Source organism: Meleagris gallopavo, chromosome 4, assembly GCF_905368555.1.
Source record: "Meleagris gallopavo chromosome 4, MGAL_WU_HG_1.1, whole genome shotgun sequence".
Taxonomy (NCBI): Eukaryota; Metazoa; Chordata; class Aves; order Galliformes; family Phasianidae; genus Meleagris; species Meleagris gallopavo.
The window spans coordinates 10,639,545-10,660,995 of record NC_139407.1 but is presented as its reverse complement, the minus strand read 5'-3'; the positions used below and the strand labels follow the sequence as shown (position 1 = coordinate 10,660,995).

At 36.8% G+C, this 21,451-nt stretch overlaps 1 protein-coding gene across 1 annotated transcript in view; it reads left to right on the top strand.

Annotated features, from left to right (window-relative positions):
• The window catches only part of LOC146544409 (uncharacterized), a 155,121-nt gene that overhangs the window by 110,367 nt on the left and 23,303 nt on the right, over positions 1-21,451 (top strand). Inside the window, exons 3-5 of the mRNA XM_085222146.1 lie at positions 15,951-16,070; positions 17,361-17,645; positions 19,609-19,788. The gene's annotated coding sequence lies outside the window, so the exon portion shown is untranslated. The remainder of the gene's footprint in view (positions 1-15,950; positions 16,071-17,360; positions 17,646-19,608; positions 19,789-21,451) is intronic.

Here is a 21,451-nt window from a genome sequence, read left to right as displayed (position 1 = left end):
GGCAAATGGTGGTGGTGTAGCAGTAGAGGCTGAAGCTTCCAACCAGTATGCCATTAAATTTTGTTGTCATGTATCAGACAGCAGCAGAGGGGCAGTCTGACAAAATCTCACATGGAAGTGCATATGAAGCAAAGGTGTGTCATTGAATCCCTCCATGCGGAAAAAATGGCACCCTCTGACATTCACCAGCACTGTTTGCTAACCGTTTCTGGAGACCAAACAGTGGATATGAGCAGAGTGAGGCAGTAGCTGGTGTGTTTCAGCAGTGGCAACAGCAGCAGTGTGTCTCCTCCATGGGCACAGATTTTTATGAGTGGTGCACAAAGGCTGTTCTTCATTGCTGGTGAAATTGCATAGGTAATGGTGGTGACCCTGTTGAAAAATAGTGTTTTGTAGCTGAGAATTTGCTCTGCCAAATAGCGTTATTGTTCTCCTTTTATCTGTTTCCATGGAAATAAATGGGAAGCATTACTTTCAGAGCAACCAATGTAAACTTAATCATTGCCTTTCATCCTTCATGTAACTGTAACTTCCAGGCATAAACTTTAGATTTCTTACAGTTTAATTCTATTAAATATTCTGAAAAGTATTAATGAAGGACTTTTTTTCCTTCACATATACTTTGCAAATAATGAAAATTACTTGTAAGAATGATGAGGTAAACCAAATACCATCTAAAGTACTTTGCGGTTTTATTCAATTGGATGTTTGTAAATACTTCTTGCAAAGGGTTTCTTTACTCTGTATTTGCTCAGCATTAATCCTCAAAAAAAAAAAAAAAAAAAAGAATTCTGTGTGGTCAGTGAAGACATCCAATAGAAAACTGACTTGCAGAGTACTTCTTTCAGAATGTAATTTTTTCATATAACACATTTCTTTAAATGTATTTTTCATAAAATCATAGGAGCCCATTATGCAGTCTGTTCATACAGCCATACCACTTTGTCTCCTTTGTCTCTACTTTCTTCCATGTTGTCATTTCATCTAATTCCATTTTCTTTTCTGTCCATTTTGTCTTCCTGTTTTTCATCATGCTACTAGTTGAATCTATATCAACTTTTTTTTTGTATGCTTTTTTCTACTTCTTAGCTCAGCAGGCTATCTAATATGTACTGAAAAACATAATTTCTCAGTATTTTTCAGCACAGATTCTTTTTTTAGTGCTCAGAGTACACTAAAAGATTTGGGTAAGCAACAGCTCTGCTAAGACATTCAACGTCCTGTCTGGTAACAGCACCCTCCACACCAATCACTCACAGAAGTTTTAGTCTTGTTCAGCAGTCGTTCTTTGATGCTTCTGGAATGCGAAAGATTCATTTCTAGTCCATGCAAGATATATTGCAGAGTATATAGATGTACGGAAGTTGGAGCTTAGCTGTTTTCTGGGACTGCCAAAGTTTCACTGTAAACACAACTTCAAACAGAGCTGCTTTCTCTAGACTTATGCTTATTCTGAAATTCACAGCTTGTTTTCATTGTGAATATACTTGTGGGAAAAGTATGTTAAAGCAGATAATTTTTGCCATTGCCCAGAAAAAATTGCTGTGTAGCTAGATAAAACTAGACTTTTGGGGCAATACAAACTGTTCTCTCTGGATTTCATTTGAATATGTTGGCACTGGATTCAAGCCCAGAAGGTAAACTTGATGGTTGGTGTTATAAAGGCTGGTTCCTGCTTTCACTAAGGTTGTCAACTGAGTAACTGTAGTAGTCTACAAACTACTGAAATCTGTAGCAGTTCCAGCTCTTGGATCCCTGTCTTTGCTATAGAGAGAGTACTTCCCAGTTTTGGAACAGTGGCATTCTTCAGTAGCCTGGGCTGCCATCTTGTTAGCTTGAAACAGCTTGTATTGTTAAAATCCTGCCTCTGTCATTAGGCATTATGAATCTTTCTTCAGAACATACTTCTCTCACCTGAATATTACTTGTACTTGGCAGTCCATGTTTTTCGTTAATACTCACACTGAAACAGGGAGCCCTCTTTACACATAGAGTAGCTGCAGACAACAAGTTTCCATTTGGCAAGGTTTGAATTGGTATGCACAACACACCCGAATTCCAGGGAGCTCAGGATCTTCTTCAGACTCATTAATGGCCATCATTAATCTTGATAGAGCCTTTAATGGACATAGTAATATTTGCATTTTGTCCAATCCTATTACTCAGATAACTGCCAACAGTCAGGCAGTACTGTGTTATCCGAGAATTAACAGATAAATCTTCCCTATGCACTAATGCCTAAAGTAGCTGGAGTTTTAACAGAACAGTTAATGCGACAGGTCTTATGATGTTAATTGGGGCAGAAAATGAAATATTTCTACTTGGTAGAAAAGAACAAATGTCCCAACTTAAGGTGCAGACAAGTTTCTGACTTGCCGGCAACTTAAAAAGAAATGCATATGTCTGTCTACAGTTTTATGTCTAGGATTGCACTATGCAAGTTGTCCAAAGTGTTGGTTGTTTTTTTTTTTTCCCAGTATAATATTTAAAAAGGGTTAAATAATAATTTCAAGGAAAGATTTTACCTTGCACAACTCTAGTTTATCTGAGCAGTTTACTCATACATTGGATTTGTAGTTATTCTAAAAAGCATCTGTGAATCTAAAAAATTATCCATCTTGCACAACTACAGATTTGAATTCCTTGCCCAAATATGCATGTGAATATCAGTACATGAAGTGCATTCATGTAGCATCTCTTGATGAGCACTGACAGCTTCCCTGTAAAAATGCATACATTTTTTATACATGTACATTTACATGTTCGTTTGTTTGTTTGTTTGTTTGTTTGTTTTAACTATGAATTCATTTAAATGCAACAGGAAAATATTTTGCTTTTAGGCTAAGTAAACTTCAGACGAACTGGAGGTGCTGGTAGAGTAATTGTGTTTATTCTTCCGTTTCACATTTTTTGTCTTATAAACATTGTTTTGCATTATTGGGCTCCACGTTTCCCCTTCTCATCTGATGTTCTACAAATATTTTTCTAATTGCTTGAGACAGTGTGGTCCAATAAAATTACATAGGCTTTCTGCTGAACTTGTTTGTCTGATCCCCTGCCAAAAGTTGTAGGCAGCTAGGCAGCACACTTAGTCTCATTTTTTTTTCACTCCCCTTCCTCTAAGGCCATACTCTCAGACAGACTCTTATACTCTTAAAAGAACATGTTCTTATTTGCCTTATGATTGTGGAGTGTGTATTTTATATTTCTAAGCTATTCAAATGCTTCAGCAAGTCATTGCACCCTAGAAAAAATTTAAGACAACTGAATCTCTTTCTGTCCTTACATTGTTATATGATGTAGTTAATACAGGCAGGTCATAAATTATATTTTGAAGCAGAAGTAATTGATTTGGCTCTAGGCCCCTTCATGTTTCAGCTGCTCTAAGCCTTAATGTAGTATTTATTCATCTGATAACAGACTAATTACAGCTAGAAGTGTCCAGGAAGGGCAGTACTATGTTGTTTTATCACTTTGAGAGTCCACAGAAGATACACAGGAGGAAGATACAAGAGAATAAAACAGCTGACATACCTAGCTGTAAAATATTCTATAATTTTACAGTAAAGAGGTAGGTTCAGAGAAATTCTGAAAATTGTAATCCTATAGTAGTAATTGTCTGAAAGAGCTAACAAAACAATGAAGAATTATTCTTGAGTCTTGATAAGAGAGTGCCATATAATGAGGAATGAGTTCTAACTAGTTGGAGACAGAAAATAGACCCATCCCTTTCACTGACCTGACTGTGAAAATACGTCACAAACATATTTTCTTTATTTGCCAGACACTTTCTTCATGATATTACAACTGTTCTATTTTCTTTGCCCTCATACAAGGAGTCTGTGATTTCTTTCCTTACATTACATAGCTTTTTTGAGTTCTGTTTTGGAATGACTCACATGTTTATTGTGCACCTCATTACATATGCATATTTGAGCATTTACTTACTATGTGCCACATTTTGTGTGATGAAACATGATCACATTCAAGATCTTCTAAAGTAATTTGTTGCTTGATGTCTGGGAGCATTTTTTAAAATACCTTGAGGAAAATAACAAAGCAAATAGTGCTGGTTTACCACAGTGGAACAGATATGGTATGTGATCAGTTAGCTGTAGCCCACAGATAAACACCGACAGGCAAGCTAGCAAGCATAAACAGAAACCACATTATTGTCCCTCTCAGACTTCTGGTCTCATGTTTGTTAAGTGATTTCTAGAGTCTGTAAAGCAAAACAAGTTTCAAGTGAGGGTAGTTGAATTTGACATTATTTGGCAGTAACTATCTATGATTCTTTTAAATTATCATTTCAGCATCAGTCATTTTTAATCTTTTCTCTGCAATTGGTTAAGAAAAGGTATGCGTTGTTTAATGGATGGTCTTTATAAACCTCATAATAATAAGCTTTGTATCACTGGATTGGGCAAATTTCTGGATATCCTCAATAACAATACCTAATAGTAATTTCAGAAAGAATTTGTTGAAGGGTCCAGATGGCAGGGAAGTGTAAAGTATTATTACAGATGTTTCTTGTAATAAAAGTAGATCTGATAGCAGGTCAGAAAAAGGAATTAAGGGCCAAGTACTTCTGTCCTTAGCTGAGTGAACTCCCACAAGGTCTACGTGAGTTTTGTTCAAATAAGGATTACAGAATTCAGATGTAAGTAATTATTTCCAGTGTTGGGATGATTTATTCTGCCTTTCTAGCCTTGTCTTTCTAGAGTCTTGAACATGAAGTCAGAGTATGTTGACCTACTACACACAGAAGTAAACCTTGCCAGCATAAGGCTTGGTAGAATAAGAAAAGCTTGACTCAGTTACAGAATCATAGAATCACCAAAGTTCCTCCAAAAGACCTCCAAGATAATCTAGTTCAAGTGTCCACTTACTACCAATATTTCCCCACTAAACCATGCTCCTTAGTACCACATTTAAACATCTCTTGAACACCTCCAGGGACTGGGACCCCACCACCTCCCTGGGCAGCCCATTCCAGTGCACAAACACCTTTTCAGAAAATAAGGTTTTCCTAATATCCAACCTGAACCTCTACTCACGCAGCCTGAGGTGATTCCCTCTTGTCCTATCACTATTTATCTGTGAGAAGAGGCCGACCACCACCTTGCCACAACCTCCTTTCAAGGAGGCAATAGGTAGAGGGCAATAAGGTCTCCCCTGTGCCTCTTCTTTTTCATACTAAACAATCCCAGCTCCTCAGCCACCCCTCATGAGGCTTGTACTCCAGAGCCCTCACCAGCTCCATTGCCCTTCTCTGAACATGCTTCAGGGCATTGATATCTTTCTTGTAGCGAGGGCCCAACACTGAACACAGTGCTTGAGTTGCAGCCTCACCAGAGAACAGTCACCTCCCTGCTCCTCCTGGCTGCACTATTTCTGATGCAAGCCAGGGTGCCATTGACCTTAAATACACAAAATCAATCTGTCTGCAAAGCAGTCAAAAGTGTGACTGCATCAGAAAGACACATAGTATAGCTAGCTTTAATTCAAACGTTATGAGTATCAAATCCCATGGAGCTATATGGCCTGTATTGAACCTTTTGCTGCTACATTTACAGTGCTGATGGCAAGATTAAGGGGAGCTCAGAAGTGCCTATACATAGTACTGTCACACCTTCAGCTGTCATATGGGCACATCTTTTGTTAAAGACAGATTAAAAAAAAAAAGGGTAAGCAAGCTGCTGTTTGGTTTGATAAGGGTATTTTCAGTGAGTGCTTCACCTTGGTGGATTGCAATCTCTAAAGTTGTTTTTTAAGCTATTTATAAAATAAATAGATTTAAAACACACATGTACTTGCATGTTCCTATGAGAAAACACCGCAAATAACTGCTGTGAAGTCCAATTACAGTAACAGTGCTAAACACATTTAGATGCAGTTTGGTCTCACAGTATGGACAAAATTGGATTTGTCAAATGATGTTCCCCAGCACTCTGAAATTCTAACAAAATTCAGGTGTTTAGAATTAGTCTGAATCTTTGTTAAATATGCCTATGTATGTATTTGTTGTAGAACTTCTAGGTGTGAGATGTTCTTTGTTGTGCAATTACATCCTCCAAGACACTGGTTATTCTTGGTGCAAGTGGTGGTTTGAACTTCTGAAAAGCTGTTGTGCAATATGATAGGTGTAATATTATTTTGGCAACAGCAAATTTTTTGGAAGCCTCCATACTGCTGCACATCTGTGTCTGTAACACAAAATTGTAGTTGTTTAGCATTGTGATATTTGTTTATACACATGGAGAACAAAAAGAGGACTGACATAAACAAAGTGTCATATACATTCAGATTTTGATTAGGAGAAAATAATCATTCTGACATCATCACAAAAACAGTGCACTGAAAAATACTGGTCTGCCAACTCATGAAGGGCAAGCTTCAAATTTCTGTGGTTTGGTTCGTTGTAGCACTAAGTTGTATGTGTTCATGAAACTCCTCAGACCCAGGCTTTTACTACTTTTTCACACAGCATTGCAAACTCAAATCATGTTCCTTTTAGTCGTTCAGGTGTCTGGGGCAGGATTCACCTTGGATAACTCTAGAAATCAACAATATAAAACCAATATGTGAACTAGTCATTTAAAATCCTTTTAAAATCAGTAGAAAGAAACAGGCATCTTGAGTGTATATCATCTATCTGGGTAACCTTGGAATGAGCACTTATAATTTTTCTCCATAGGCTAAAAAGGGATTCTTGAAAGCTAGCTCAGATGTAACAGTCCATATATGTCCCACTCAGCTATTGGCTGTCTTTATTGCCCTTCAATACTGTAGAGTTTAGTAGCATTTTTGTAATGTAGCAGCGTTGTTGTGTTGTTAATCAACAGGCAAGTGAGATAAAATTTACTTCTGGAACCATTTTTTTCATAATACTCTAAAATTTAATATGTTTGTGAGTTTTTGCCCTTTTCCATTCCAACTACTCTGTGCTATGCTATGTAATTTAGTGCAAGAAAATTGATAACACCCCTGTGTTTACTGTTTAGGCAAAGGTATAGCTATAGACATAGCTTTGTGTACATCAGATATATACTGTATCGCATATTAATATGAAAAAAATGGCCTGGAAAGATATGGAGATAGTAAAGACCATACATTTATATTAAAAAAAAAAAAAAAAAACTAAATAGAAGTTTTTAATGAGTTTTGGTAGGTATTCCTATAAGAAGGAGATCAGTAAGGAATGAATAACCCTTGTTGTTAGGACTTTGGAGTTTCCAGTGTATCAGGCAAGGCACAGGCATGGTATTTTGCCATTTACGTGACAAATATGAGGACAGACCACCAGTTTTTACTCCAGTAAGTTTTCAGCCTTTTAAGAAACCAGTCCAGTTCCTATGCCTTTTACTTGGAAATTGAGTGTCATTTAATATCAATCACTATTCATCAAAGGCATGGACAGCCTGGCAAAGGAAAGGACCACCTTTCAGTAAGTTGTAACTGTTTTTTAAATTTGGTGCAACGAAATCAAGATTGGGTTCCAAACAAAACTGTTTTACTCAACAGAAATAAAACTCTGATCATTATGTACACAGAAGTCTGTATTTGTACTTCAGCTAGAAATAAGAGTAAACTTTTTGAGTCTTCTTCAGTTGGCACTTAAAAGAGTGTGTATAGCTCAAGGTAAATAACAAAAATATAGTATTTTATTATATTTTTGTGTCTTAGTGTACCTCCACGGCTTTCATTGCTCAGAGGTTTTTTTAGTTTCCAGATGCTGTTGGTAGTGGAAAACCAGAACTTCTTTTCTCCCATCTAAATCTCTTCACTTCTGAATGAAATATGATTGATAGATGTTGTTTGCTGCTTCTTCCTTAAGTCATTTCAGAAGCTCAGTGGCTGCCTTGTTCAGCACAACTGCTACTGAATTAATCAAACAAGTCTAACACATACACTGCTGAAAATAATGATAGTGATCCACTGAGACAAACTGGACCTAATAGTATTTTCTATTTTTTAATGAGCATTGATATAATCAGCTTTTTTAATACAATTGAAAAATATAGCTTCTCATGAGACAAAACTCCAGATGGAAAAAAAAAAATAACTGAGGTGCACTAAACATGCATTTATATCCTATAAATAACAAAGAAGAGAGACTGTATTCTACACATGGAAGGAGGTTGATCACATGAAGCTCTATTTATGGAATGGGCAACAGGCCTGTCAGTGGGTTTTAAGTTAGAAAGGAGACCAATAAAGGGTGTGCTCCCAAGTGTCCAGTTGTGCTCTACAGATGCTACTTCTCAAAAATACACGAGACCTGATGTGAACACACCTGTCAATAGCATCCTTTTCTGACTCTCACAATTTGCAGCAATGGTGCATCAGCTGTCATTTTAGCCTTCTGAAAGCATTCAAATAAATGCTGCAGAAGGCACAGTTTGCAAAATTTTCATCGTTTTCATTATCTTCTGGGTTTTAAATGAAATGAAAATAACAGATTTTTTTTTTTAAGAAAATGCTTTATCTTTTTTTTCTTGTGAAATAGGATGATGAAACAGTAGATATTGTCCTGTAAATATAATCAGCCTTAAGATTTAAAATGAGAAAGAAATATTATTTTCATTCATGTTATGTTAAACTCCATTAAACTGGCTTAGTTTGCCCGAAAAATTATGCAGGTAGTCATAGAGAGCTAATTTCATAGTATTGTTTCTGCTGATTAATTATAGTAACTATAATGTATTTTTCATAAAGAAGATTTGGTAATTTCCTGGTTCTTCTTTTAATATTACTTTCACTGAGATGTAAAGAAATTGAAAACTTTTCATTTATTAAAATGCTCAAGTAAAATATTTTGTAATCTATTGCAGATTTGGAATGTCTATACATTTGTCATTTTTTTCTCTCTAAATAAAGTTCTCCTGATTTTACATTGTTCTGCTCTTAAGAATGAGAGAATTGCTCCATGGAGAATGGGAATCCCATTGTAAGATTCATTTTTTATGGATTCATTTTACCTTGGGAAAATACACTGAAACCCTTCTCCAGGAAGAAATCTTTAAACTGGTCTTTTGTCCCTGTTCAGGCTTACAGGGAAGTCTCAGAAAAAGTGTATAGGTTAAGAGAGAATAAGACTGCAAAGTTATTTTTAATTGCTATTTGCTGAAGACGGGGTTTGAGCATAATTCCAGATACTTTTAGGCACTAATTTTGAAGAATCTTGTGTCCAAACCTAGAGTTCGTGGCTAAGGCAGGGCTGTAGTGTGAACTAACAGTATTTGTCATATCTATGAGTGCAATTTGCTAGCAGAGAGGAAGTGCTGGATTTTCTTCTAGAACTGACAGTTTGTGATAAATAACATTACATGTATATAAACACAAGCACATACACCCATTTTCCCTTGAGCATAAAGAATTTATTAGGAACCCTTTTTCACACTTTTACCAGATCTTTTAACTAGATGAGAGAACTTAGAGAAATCGTGCCATGGCATAGACAGTTTTGTTTCTTTGAGATGGATAGTATGTTAGCAATACAGTACAGAGAGTCCCTGCCACATGAACCAAGAATTCAGAACACAAACCATCAGGCCCACAGGAGAGGTTTGTTTTATCTGAACTTGGAAGAAATGGACCTACGAAAACAAACCAATGTACTTTCAATCCAAATGATCAGCTGGAAGGATTCTTCAGCTAAAGACCAGAAACAGATGTTGATGCCTTTTCTCAACAATTGCAAAGCAGCCAGCTCAGTTTCCAGTTTTCTCCCTGTATGCTAAAGCCTCATGTTCTCATCCAGATCGGGCAAAAGAAAGCCTTGAAGTATTTTGACACCTGTTTTGCTTTATTTCTTGTCCTTCCTCAAGATAATGAATGAATTACAGGTCATCTTTGTTATATGACATACTTTTACAATATTTCCAGTAAATAATCTCATCAGGATATATTTTCTTTCTCTGAGGAATGAATCTTTCTCTATAGATATTTTAAAAATCCATGCCAGAGAAGGTAACATACAGTTATAGAACAAACGTGGCTTATTAATCAGCTTAGTCTGTGTGGCATGTACAGTATTGCCTGGTTTTACTATGGAAGGCTAAATTCTAGACTGCAGACCACACTGTCTGTGTTAGCGTGTTAATGCAGTGGCTTTTCACATTCTAAAAAATTGTTTAAAACGTACTTGACTGAAAAGTGAAAATGAGTTTAACATCCTGGAATGACTCTGTTTTCTCCATTACACCCTGTATGTAGCACAGTGAATACAACCTGCAGACATCGCTGAAAAAAAGTCAGAGACTAGAGCAGCTTCCCCATTTGCAAAAAAATATGAAGACCCACTCCTTAGTATTTAAAAGTGATTAATGAAGAGCAAGAAAAGGATACTTGCTTGAGGCCACTTCAACTGTATGAAAAGTTGAAATTTTACTAGAATCCCATAGATAACATAGCAGCTAACAGTAGCAGTTCCTACTGCTTACGTGTATGTTACAGTGTTTAGATAACCTCAGTACCAGCAGATAGATTCCGGGGTGAGATTCTGAGCTCTGTTCCATTTGCTTTAGCTAGACAGTTTGTATGGGCTGAAAATGTCGCCCCCAAATATTTCTATTGATTCATATAGACTTCTTGTGTTTCTACTTTTACAGAGAATAGCAGTGCAATAATGTAAAAATATTTAAGCTAAAATAGATGGGAATGTTGGCAGACAAAGATATGCTGATTTTTATTACTGAATGAAAATCTATTAAGTTCTAGAATTTCTGTTGTAAAATGTACGTACTATGAAATATATATAAAAGAAGAATATGTTTTCACATGTGGATTACTAAATGCTCTAAACAGACAGGAAAATATTATTGCAAACTCTTTCTCCAAGGCACAAAGAAATAAGACAATGTTCTAAGATCACATAAGTCTGTTAGGATAGCTAGCAAAAGATTTGCTCCAGACCCAGTTCAGTACTTACTGGACTCTGTCACCTCTTTAAGAGAAATATATCGTAGTGAACAGCCTTTAGTACATTAACGGGGTATTTTGCTGATCTCCATTGTGTCAAAGATGTGCAAAAGTTAATGTAGTCTAGACAGAAATATTTTAAACCGCTCAACTTATAAGTCTGTGGGTGGGCCACTGGGGATCCACAATTATTTTCAGGTTTTGGGCACACTTCTATAGCAGACATATCTGTTTTTCTCTCTTTATTTTGGTCAAAGAGGAGCACATTATCTGTGGCAACTTGCAACCACTTTACAATAGCCTTGAAGTGGCAAATTATGAGAAATTCCATGATCTGTAAGGTATCCAGGATAAAAAAATTTTAGCCAATTTTTTTTTTTTGTAAAGGCTTTAAACAACTCTTCTTCATATCAGTACTCTTCAGTTTTCTGTGTTCTTTTTTACTAGAAACATGCTCATTTTTCTAAAATATTTGGAAGTAAAATAGTAGTCTTTCGGAACCTTTGATTTTTTGCCTTATATATTTTAACTTCCTGTGTGGTCAGCATTCTGAGTTCAATGGCTTTATTGTCACTCTTTAATTGTTGCAGATTTTGTCTGAAAACAATGCCCCGTCTATGTTTCATTCTATTTTGAGTAGTTTTAGGATGCAGTACTCACATTAGCTCATTGGGACAAATGTATATGAACGTGTAAGTACAATGTTGTTTTAAAAACAAAGGAAGATGGCAACCATGAAAATTAGAAATGTCAGTTTCATATATAGATGAACAAGTCTCCTAGGGCTGTAGTTTTTGAAGGAATGCTCTGGAGAAAGCAAAACAAGCCGAACATCTGTCTGTACAGTTGGATTCCTCTGGAGTAAGTGGTAAACGATAGACAAACAGCTTGTAACTCCATCCCTGGAGCCCATGGGTTATACAGGGAGAGCTCTGACAGAGCTGATTTGTCTGGCAGGCTGAAATGCAGAGTCTAGGCAGTGACATGGATGGCATGAGTGAAAAAAACACTGAAAGAGAAAAACAGTGAAAAGTAGTATTACTTCCCAGATCTCATGTGCAAATTGGTCTTCATCCTAGGAACGACCTCAGAAGAGTTTTGCCAGATGAGAAAGGGTATGCAGTGACTCGTGATATTTTTTTCCTTTTTATGTTGCTATATCCTCCTCTGGATACTGCTCGATTTTTTCTCCTTTGCTGTACTTTCTACCCAAGTAGTTGGTCTCAGAAAGAGCAGGAGGAGGACTGGAATGTAATCTTTATGGGAAGGCCTGTCATATGAAATGTCTTTAGTGGGGAGCTAATTTAGAAAGGGTTATTGCTGTGAAGTAGTGCAGGGGTGCAGCAGCTCAACACCAGGGAAAACACAACTTTTTCTCTGCATTCACCATCAAGCAAATCACCTCTGGCTTGCCAAGAGTTTTGTGTATGAAAATAGTATGAGATATATCTGCTATAAGCTTTATGTAAAATTAAAAGTGATAGAGCACATTCTCAAAGGAAGTTATCCTTCAGTGATTAGGAACACTATTGTTTACAGAAGATCTAACCTATGTTAGCAGTTAGCTGGTAAATTTGTCAACAGCTTTTATTTCCTGTGCTAATAGAAATTTTATTTCTTTTAACGGAAAAGTGAAGGCACATATCATAGGAGCCAACTATAACATTTCTGTAGAGCTATATTGCTCTGCTACTATGCTTTTAGTTGGCTCAAGTTTCACAAACATGGATTTTGGACAGTGTATGGTTTTGACACAGCTTGCAATCTTGTACCTTAGAACTGTGTCTCTTGACTAGATTAATTGTGGATGAATGCTTTCAATTTCTGATGTTGGCAACATAGTAAAGTCCCTAATTAGTTCCGACCTGTCACTAGCCATCTTCAGAATTGGAATGTCTTACTTGGGAGTGTGCTTATTTTTTTTCTGGAAGTGTGTGCTATTGACGAGTGTGTTGTATCAGCTATCTAAAGAGTTGAGCAATATGAACAAAATCTCATCGAAATCCAGAAACTGAAAAAAATAAGCATATGAACACATTAGTGAAAAATGTGGTATGTATATTCCAACAAGGTCTTTCTTACTAGCATTATTTCTGTTTTGGAAATCCCTAAGACTGCATAATGCCAGCATAGAAAGTTGGGTTGCTAGGTGGCTTTGAAGTAAAGAAGCCATTTGTCTGACTATAAACCAACTCTCATTTTCAGAAATTTATCCAATGCAACAGTTGATAGAACCAGACAAAAATTTGAATTTTTCAATTTTATGAGTAAATAATTATTAAAAAAGAAGAAGAAGAAGAAGAAGAAGAAGAAGAAGAAGAGAGTCAAGGGATCAAGGGACATCTTTGTTAAACACATTTCCAATATTTTCTTCTGCAGTTAGTGATCCTGATTGCTTCTTAAAATTTTGGGGCTCAGCTTGTTTTAATTAGGATTAAAATGGAATGGTATTTTGTATAAGAATTCTGACTTCCTTTCTGATGAATTAATACCACACACTTTCAAAACATGTTAATAGTACAGTCTCCAAAGATACCGGTTTTATGTTTTCTCACAGATAGTGTAGTACTAAGGCAGAAAATGAAGTATTACATGTCAGACATCTTGATGGGATATGATTCTGTTACTGAACTGAATTTAAATTCTGTTCAGCTGATCCATTATGCACGGTGTCAGAAAATAATCTAATTTTCTGCAGTATTTGTGTGATATTAAAAGAAGAATATGAGTTTAGTTTGAATCTGTGTGCACTCCTCCCCCGTTAATTCATTTTTTGTAGAATAGTAACCCTTTTTTCTACTCTTTTCTAGAAGGCTAAACTTCCATCTCTATATAAAATGTGAGATGCAAGACAAGGGATTTCAGTTTTTACAGCAGTGTTGCTTGTTGAGGAGGTCTCAAAAGTTTCTCTACTGAAAAACAATGAAAGGTCCTTGAATCTAGATGTCTACTGTATGTCAGCTGTTTTTGCGAAGGCCTTCTCAAATGACGAGCTGGTATTTTCTTTTTGATAGGAAGGAGTGAGGGGGAGAGAGAGAACTTAAACACTGATGATAATTCCTATCAAGTAATTTTAGTGCTGTCTGTCAGAGAAATGGCCAAGCTGTTGCTGTCTGGCTGTGTGCAGCTATCAAAAATTTCAAGAACATCTTCCTTGCCGAATTCTATCAACTGATAAGCAACTAGTCAGTAGCCACAGGCAGCTGGTTTTGGGACTTTCATGGCCATAGGAGGAAGCCAGCCAGCAGGAGCCAGAAGGACCAGCACTGCTAGGTTATCCTGGGGTTGTGCTGTGCACCTAATAGTGGCCCAGTCTGCAGTCAGCTAGACAGGCCCTAGGGGAGTCCATGTCATCTGACTCTGAATCTTTCTGTGAGTTTCCTCTCCAGTCTTTGAGGGATGTATCTTTTAGCATTTGAACTGTGAAAACTTGGGTTGTAGAGTGAGGACATTCCCTATAAATTTTAAAGGGTACTTCCCGTAATGTCAGGAATACTCTCTCCTCAACCCTTAATCCCAGACTATTGTTTGTGGCTTTCATTTCTGTACTTCAGCAATACATGTGTTTTGACCCGGCTGTTAATTTCCTTGCTTACGCTTTCCTTCTTTTCTACTCTTTTTTATTCCCCATTCCAATTTTGTTTTCCCTCTTCCATATTTTAATGGGAAAAAATACGTGAAGGTAAAAGATAGGGAATGACACGTTCCTTTATTTAGTTCTGTGAGGAAGGACACTTTTACTGTACCTTTTTGGATCTTTTTCTCTCTCTTTTTGCTGGATATCTTTCTTTAACATGCAGCTCCACATCTCCTTTTCCCACGCCTCATCATGGATATACTGAATGGTGCATGGGGATTTTCACATTGTTGGTTAGGTTTTCTTTCTTTCCTTTGTAATCTCTAGTCCTTTCTCTACAAAACAACTCACCTGAGTAAAAATTATCTTTTCTATCCCTGCCTTCTATGACTAAATTAGTTTCAATTCTATTGTAAGCTATGAGAGAGAATTCCAGAAAACTGCTTTCACCAACTCAAAGTTAGATTGAGTGTAGGATATGGAAAATAGCAGACAGAAAATAGAGCAAAGAAAATTGAGGAACCTGTCCATAGTCACACAACAAAGTGCTGACTGAGAAGGGACCAGAAACCAGCAGTCCTGGTTCTCAAGTTTCAGTTCAAAACAGTAAACCATGCAATTTTTTCTGCAATGTTATCTAGAAATTTCAAAGTCAGAATGACATTCTGTTGTAAAACTGATAATAGAAAACCACCATCAGTAAAGGACTATTTATAAATGAGAGGGTGGAAAGGGATATTCTGCACTGTATGCCATAAACAGTGAGCGCCAAGGGACTGGTGGAGATATTTTGATGTTTGTGTGCTGTGGAAAGTTTTATTTAAACACAAACATTGTTAATAAACATAGATTTAGATAATTTTTCTTTGATCAATGAGCTCCAGTAGATGTTAAACTTACAACAAGAGAGAAAGATTTAGGAGCACATTCTTAAATGCTATAATCCCGTTTTGTTTACGCTAGTATCATGAACAGAGGGGTTTTTCTAATACAGTGTAGGACTGCCTTTTCAAAGAAAAGAGGCTTTCACAAATTACAATTATTTCTAAGAACCTTCTTGTACTTTACATTCGCAATATAGATAAATACGCAGATACAGAATGAAGGTTTGATTTTATAACCTGATTCAAAGCTTTCTGACAACAAAGAATAGACAGAAAATTTCAGAAAGTTGATTGGGTTCTGCACTAGGTCCAAAGAAAAAAATCCATCCAGAAACCATATTCAGTATTTGTTAGAATCGAAGTGAATAACTAACTTTTTTCTCCTTGCGCTTTGTTCTTCTAATGTATCCACAGACAAAAAAGAATGGATATACTTTATTTTAATTAGTCCCTGAACTTTCGTCTCTATACACTTTTGATGATCCCAGATTTGTGGATATTATATCCCAGAGATGTTGTTACTGTTTATTCTCTAACTCTCACACAGACTTTATTCTTTTACTCAGTATGCTGCAGATTGTCTGTTCATCTGTGTCCTGCACTGCCTGGATTACTTCATACTGTTTACACAGCAAAACAAACTATATAACATCCCAGAGGCTCAATGCTGCTGCCACAGAATACCGGTGAGTCTAATTGACAACAGGATGTGCCTGTGCTTTATGATAGGAGAGTCAAGTCTCCATCGCAGCCAGCCAAGCTGGAGCAGTAAAACACAGACCATATTCTCACTCCTCAGTCTTTGAGATTCCCTAGTTGGCAATATCTCAGATTTCCTTTAGCATGATTTGTAGCATATAATAACGAAAATTAGTGTCAACATTTATACTAGTTCATTTAAGCTAATGTTTTCACTAATCCCATTGAAGTTAATTTCACCAAGTTTAAGATTTAAGACAATTACTTGTTAACTTCTAAGGCTTAATGTGTGGGTTGTCACCTTACTTTAGAATACACTGTTCTGTGAGGGATACAAAGGTGCCTTGACTGAAATAGAGGCCAGTGGTTAAAGCAGTTTGCAGCTGGATCATTTTCTATTGTTTTGCCATTCAGCCTTTCTCTGTGGAAGGTGAGAGGAGTCTTTCTTGTCACTCTGTTATTAATGAGGGAGACAAAGGATAATGCAGAAGTAACTCAGCAGGTAAAATATCTCCTTCCTTGAAGTTCCTTTCGGAGAGCAATTATTCTTCTCTTGAGAGTAGAGATTCTCAAGAGCAGAATATGAAGAGAGCTTCGAGGTTAAGCCTGTAGCTACTATCCAACCACAGACAGGGGTTGAACAGCTGTGAGACAGGGTGAGACAGCTGTCTTTCTGGGTTTGGTTACTTCTTAAAGATGCACAAGAAGAAGCATCGTATTCCCACATGAACAGGAAGGAGTAAGAACAAGAGTGAGTGTATAAACTTGCAGTAGATATCAGACTACAGGAATCATTCAGGAAGATCTTCATTGGTTTTTTGAAGGGCACCTATGTCATTACTCGTGGGTCATGAGAGTAAGGCAAAGCAAAGCCTGGCAGTCCTGACTGGCTGCACCGCTGTTGTTTCATCTCATCTAGTCTTTCCTTTTTACATCTCTGTTTCCTCCTCCAAAATAAAAAATAAATAAATAACTTCTCTGCCCAAGAAGCCTGCAAAATTGCCAGATGTGACATCAGTCTCCAAGAGAGAGGTCAGTAATAAATAAGGGACCAACGAAACTTTTCTATCCTGAGCATAGTAATATATGCAGTTCAGCATGCTGTACGCCACATCCCGGGAGAATAGCAGAGCGTGGCAATACCAGTGGCTCACATGTAACAGATACACCTCTTAGATGGAACAAATCTCACTTCAGCATTCATGTCTTGTTTATTTGAAATGAAATGTTGAATTGTATGAAAACTGATCTTTTTTTTTTTTCTATAAAAATGACAGGCTGTGCAAGACAAATACTCCAAAAAACTTCTTTTTAAGCACAGGAACAAGTTTACCGTAAGAGTATGCGTGTACATTACTGATGGTATGCTGTATGGGAACTTCTGAATCACGGCCTGAACCTCTGATTGACCACCTGAGGCAAGCAATGAGTCAGCCGTGGGAGCACAGGTGGAGACTGGTTCCATCTCTCCTAGACCCTGTTTAAGAGCTGACTACCACTGCAGAAGGATCTCTTCTGGAGATTGCTTCTCTTGGAGTCTGCTTAATGAGCCCAGGAGAAAGGTGAACTTTCCATCCATTCTTCTTTAGTGTGATAATCTATTTAGCCTAACTTTCTTATATGGTTATTCATTATGCTATTAGAGATGTACTGGGTCAGTAGCTCCTCCACTCCTTGTTTGAGATTGGGAAGCATGGTCAAGCTGTCTCATTCTCATGCTAAGCTACATCAGTGATGACAGAGTGGAACAGCAGAGAACAGAAAGCAGCAGAGATTAGATTGTATGTCAGGACTTAGTAAAAATACTGTTCCTTTCTGTATAGAGTATGTATTGAGGTAGTCGGTCATTCGTGATTGGCCAGAGAAGCATTCCATTAGGTTATAACTGAATGGAGAAATGATTTCAATAGTTTTATGCCTTTACTTCACAAAGTAACAAATGCAAGTGTACTCTCTATGCCTTCTTTGTTTGGCCTATTAGAAAAATCATAGTCTGTCAATCAAGAGAAAAGCTTCCAATTGTGTAGCCTGTTGGAATCACTTCATTAATAACATGTGTTTACTACTGGGAGAAGCAGACTCAGTGTGCTAAGATTTTGTTTGTCAGTCAGTCATTGGAACCCCACTGTTAATCGCATACAATGGTTTGTGGTTATGCCACAATTTAACCCAGGTTTAAAAAATACAAACTAGAGCCTTGGTGGTCTGCTGAGAGCAGCGAGTGAAGCAAAGGTATTGGTTGAACCTGCTTTGTGGGCTGCTGGCTTCAAGTACTGTAGGAGCTAATCAAATTTATTAACTTGAGTCATGGCTAGAATGCATATTCTGGTGAGTGTGGGTGGGTGCACCCAGGTTAGACTAAATTTTGGCTGCATTCTGCAAAAAGGAAGAAAAGCAACTCTTTGGCCTCCTTTCCACAAAGACAAATTGGAAACAGATATCAACTAGATTTTGGGATCTCTGGCAGTCTAATAAGAAAAAGGTTTTTTTCTGTTGTTGTTGTGGCTTTTATTTATTGATGTAGAGAATTGATTAGAAAAAAATCAAAAGAGTTTCAAAACTGAATACCAGTGGTATTTGGTCCATTTATATAATTGTCTTATCAAATTGCATCCTGTATTGCACCTTAAAAGTAATATTAAAGGCACATTTTTTGGCTCCACAATAAAAAGGACAGAATGTGTTTGCCAAAAAAGGGAGAGGCATTTGGCTAGTAAGAAAAAGAATACTAGAGAGCTGGTTGTGTATCTATATATGAATCTTGTCCTTCTGGCTGAGATCGAAAGACACATAGCAGCTAAACCATCTTTCTTAATTATAGCTTAAATACGGTAAGCTAAAATTTCTGTTTACCACAGTGCTGTGGAAAGTATCACTCATACCTTCAAAATTTATAATACTTTGAGAAGGATATATTCTTTCCACAGAGAACTGTATCCATTTTTGTGTTGTAATCTGTGTCACTGTAGCCGAAGACATTTTCTAGGAACCTCTTCTAGATTTAGAGCAATGTAAATGGTTTTTTAAATGATGCCCTTAGGATGATTTAAATGCATCGGATTTACTTTAAGTGGCATTAGCCTTGATTCATTTATGCTATAGGAAGACCTCATAGTTTCATTAATTTTTATCACTGAAATTATAACAAATCTAATTGCTGTTATTCTGAATTCATTCCTGAAGCAGAGGAAAACTTGTAGTAGTTTTAATTTTTATGGGTTTATAATTGTTTCAGACATCTAGGCTATCAAGCATTATTGCTTCACTGCTATAATTTCTTACTAAGAGATGGGCTGCATTTTATTCAAGATGCTTGTAGTGGTAGAAGCATTAAGCTTGAGAATTCTTGTATATCTGAGTAAAGTTAGATTTTATGTTGATACTAGCAGTGATATAAGAGCATTCTTTGCACATCAGTTCATTGTTCACTGCCAATCTTTATCTTCACCTCCATCTCTACCACGTGCAATATACTCCACAACATACTTTTTCTTTTTTTTTTTTTTCTGGTTTCATGGGAGCTAGAGTGGGATTTGGGAGCTGAAGAGCATCTGGGACTGCTTAAACTGTGGCAAGGAAGCAAAAGACAAGTGCTAATAAGAGGTGAAGAGGTGAAGACTGAAACATCCTTACACCTAACCATAAATCTGTGCCTACTATGACTATTAACATCAGTGGAAACATTGTATGTGGTGGCCTTTTGGGGTAAGACTGCAATATAAACATCCCCTCCCTCCCAATAACAGTGAATTATCTTTAAAAGAAACATTTTGCACTTGGAGCTTATTTGCATTTGGTTTGCATTGCATTTGATTGTCCTTTCAAAGGATATTTAGTTGGTTTTTCTGTGCTTTTAAGGTTCCTGTCAAGCAGGAAACAAGTTCAGTGATAATATGCAGATAAAATTCAGATTGTTGTACTGTAAGTATCTTACAAGGACTGTTTTTAGCAAAATAGGGAAGAAGATTTTATGGGTGAATTCCTCTTCAGAGAATTAATGCTTCCTATCTATCGTGCTCTAATTTCAGTATTTAAATTAATTGGACTTAGGTCAGTGACGTCCCCTGTCACGTTGTCCTAACCTAGCATGATGGCTGAAATGTTGTAGCAGTAACTCCAAGTTAGACATCAGTGAAACACATACAGTACTAGTGCAGGAATACAGGACCTACACTTAAAGAAATTATGTGACTGTTATGAGACGTAGCAAAGGTACCTCGATATCACTGTACTTTATCCAGCAGATCTTGAATAGGAGTTTTGTAGTTGAAAACAGATGTCTTGTTGATGAGCAGTGTACATGATCTCTGATACCCATTCCACCAGCGTCACTCACTCTTTGCACAACATATGTTGACCATTCCTCTCCTTTTCTTGTAAACAGTATTAAACCATGACTGAAGCAGTGGCTTTTAACCAATTGCAACTAATATCAAATTTAGTGATTTGTCTTGCAGATACAGTGTATTTCTGTCCTGTCATGAAATTCCTTTTGTTTCTCTATACTGGATCTGACTTGGATTTTACAGGATGTTATAAATGAAAAGAGGAGAGAGGGTGAGAAAGGAAAGGGGGGTGGGGGGGGGGAAGAACAGCTGGGCTTAGTCAGACTTGGAAAAATGTGAGTATGTTAATCACGTCTAACTTTGACACTTAACCTGTGTCCATAGTACAGAACAAAGCAATGTTAACTTAGACTGACTAACCAAGGTGAGCGAAATGGGGAAAAATGAACCCATAAAGACTATACAAAAACCTAGGAAGTATTTTAACAAACTGGAGATCTTAGGTTCATCCCCGAACAGTTTATTGGCTCTATTTGTTTTTCTTCTGCAAAAAATTTACATGGTAGGTACTACCTATTATTGTAAGTGGCAGTTTGTGATGGTCAAATCTCTACAGTCTGAGTATACATTTTTTTTATCACTTCACATTTTTGTTTCTTGTTTTTACTTGATCACAGTTTTTAGATAGAGTTTTGTGATAAAAGCTCACTTGTTTGCACATTGTTAACACTTTAAAAATCACTGCTGCTTACAAAGCCTACCTGTAAAAGATGCAAATGTACAAGTCCTTATCCTCAGTTAGGTACAATCTTTATATATCATTTCTATATGTTCTTATAGATAAGGATAAAACATGTTCACTTACAGGGTTGAATGCATGGTAGGTTGGTAACTCAACACTAGCTGAACTTCATACCTTGTTGTCCCCTATTTGTACAGCAAGTTTTGTTGTAGTCTATGCATGCATGTCCTTTAGAAGTTTGATATCAAGGAAACAGGAATGTTAGTTGGGAGACATTAAATGATACACCTGCAGAACATACTTGTTTTGTTTAATGCTTGCTGATGTTTCAGAAGCTGAG